Genomic DNA, 2,500 nt, shown 5'->3' on the forward strand with positions numbered 1-2,500 from the left:
GAGACGGGAGAGTACCGAGAGTTTCCTCAGATCCTGCTGCACTGAGCGCGACCGGGAGAAACGGAGCCGTGTAATGGAACGGTGCGCGTGTCCGCCCACTCTCCACCGTAACTCCGCCCACTTCCCTCGATTTCTCTGTCTCTTTCTCGAGTGACGAAATATTAAACTGTTTATATATATATATTTGATCACATGACGTAAGTTAACTAAACAAACCAAAGCACAACCGAAGTTTATTTACATTTTTGATCTCTATTATAACCTAAAGGTTGTAGTTTGCTTTCGCTCGCATCACACACACACTTTTTTCCACTCAAACAAAGGGAGTGGTGGTGCATTCACAGGGGGATAAACGGTGTGCTGGAGGTGATACGCAGGTGTTGACTTTAAGCTGTAAAACATCCTGTGCGGTGCGGAGGGAATCAATAGCGGGCCCTCACTCCCCTGATCACTCCTAACAAATTAAAAGCAGCCCCGGTTTTCATTTGGAATCAGCCTGTAATGGCTCTAAACTGCCGGCTGTCCACTGCGGTGATTTCAGCTGCAGGGAGAGACTGATGGGAATATCGGCTCATTTTTAATTAAACGGAATAAATAAGTCAATAGATTAACTTCATTAGTAAACATAGCGCGGAGGAAGCATATTTGTAAGGTGTTCTCTCTCTCTGTGTGTAGTGCAGTGGTTTAGTGCTGCGCTTCAGGACCTGTGTGTGTGTGTGTGTGTGTGTGTGTGTGTGTGTGTGTGTGTGTGTGTGTGTGTGTGTGTGGGAGCTGTCCGTTCAGCACCACACACACAACACCTCTTTACATTGCACATAAGAAGTCGCTTCAGATGTGTACACGCTACAGAAATGCGTCTAGACATGCTTTTAAATGCTGCAGAGGCGGCATAATTGCATTTAATCAGACATTATATTGCAGGAATAATGTTGTGAGACTCACAAAACGAGAGACCAATACGAACAAATAAAGTGTTGTAAAAATAGAGCATAATATTATGGTGATAAAAAGAATATGCACGTGCTTGTTCACAGTTCACAGTCTGAAAGGAATGATGTTGTTATTAGTTTGTTTACACACATACACATACACGAACAATAGTCAACATTTGAAGCAGATCAAAACCTTTTGTGATTGTCCTAAAACTGCTGAACTTTTTTCATCTACACTCACCGGCCACTTTAATAGGTACACCTGTCCAACTGCAAGTTAACGCAAAGTTGTAATCAGCCAATCACATGGCAGCAACTCAATGCATTTAGGCATGTAGACATGGTCAAGACGATCTGCTGCAGTTCAATCCGAGCATCAGAATGGGGAAGAAAGGGAGATTAAGTGACTTTAACGTGGCATGGTTGTTGGTGCCAGACGGGCTGGTCTGAGTATTCAGAAACTGCTGATCTACTGAGATTTTCACGCACAACCATTCTAGGGTTTACAGGGAATGGTCTGAAAAAGAGAAAATATGCAGTGAGCAGAAGTTCTGTGTGTGCAATGCCTTGTTGATGCCAGAGGTCAGAGGAGAATGGCCAGACTGGTTCCAGCTGATAGAAAGGCAACAGTAACTCAATAACCACTTGTTACAACTGAGGTCTGCGGGGGTATTTCTTGGCATACTTTGGGTCTATCGTGTCAACGCCACAGCCTACCTGAGTATTGTTGCTGACCATGTCCATCCCTTTATGACCACAGTGTACACCATGTCATAAAGCGTGAATCATCTCAGACTGGTTTCTTGAACATGACGATGAGTTCACTGTACTCAAATGGCCTCCACAGTCACCAGAACTCAATCCAATAGAGCTCCTTTGGGATGTGGTGGAATGGGAGATTCACATCATGGATGTGATGACCTGGTGTCACGGTGGTGCAGTGGGTAGCACAATCTCCTCACAGCACGAAGGTAGCTAGTTCAATATGCTTAAACTTAAAATGCTGTATGTGGTTTACAGGGACACAAAGTTGTATAATGACATGGGCATGACTTAGATGCACTCTATTAAGGTGGTTTACAGGGACACACCTCACGTCCCTGTTATACATATACTTAAAACCTGTACTTCTTTTGAAATTAAAATTACACAGTTTTACAGTGTTACACACATTACACCTACAGAGTGTCCCAGTAAACCATGTATACAAGTGTATGTAGTTGCATTATAAAAAACTTAAAAAGTATGCTTGAGAAATAAAATCTTACTGCGTTAAAATACGAGCCCTTATACATAAGTATTATAGATAAGTACATACCTTGTACATAAAATGTGTTTATACATACAAATACACCAAATGGTTAGATCTAATCACAAGTTTTAACAGCCTAAAAGGCATTCCAAAGAGAAAAATGAAAGAAAATGACCCACGAAATGAGCATTAATAATAATATTAAATTAAAATGAAATGTATTACTGATAAGCCAAACAGCATCAGAGTCTGACACTACATGTAGGTGGGTCATGATTCTGCTTTTATACAGCCTCGATATATAAGAGCTTTAACT

The 2,500-nt window shown here is 41.6% G+C and overlaps 1 protein-coding gene across 1 annotated transcript in view; it reads right to left on the reverse strand.

Annotated features, from left to right (window-relative positions):
• Positions 1-130, reverse strand: part of spock1 (SPARC (osteonectin), cwcv and kazal like domains proteoglycan 1) — a 334,100-nt gene extending 333,970 nt beyond the window's left edge. The window contains exon 1 of the mRNA XM_056472464.1: positions 1-130. This exon is cut by the window's left edge and continues 78 nt beyond it. The gene's annotated coding sequence lies outside the window, so the exon portion shown is untranslated.
• Between the last annotated feature and the right edge of the window lie 2,370 nt (positions 131-2,500).

This window comes from Danio aesculapii, chromosome 14 (assembly GCF_903798145.1).
Source record: "Danio aesculapii chromosome 14, fDanAes4.1, whole genome shotgun sequence".
Classification (NCBI taxonomy): Eukaryota; Metazoa; Chordata; class Actinopteri; order Cypriniformes; family Danionidae; genus Danio; species Danio aesculapii.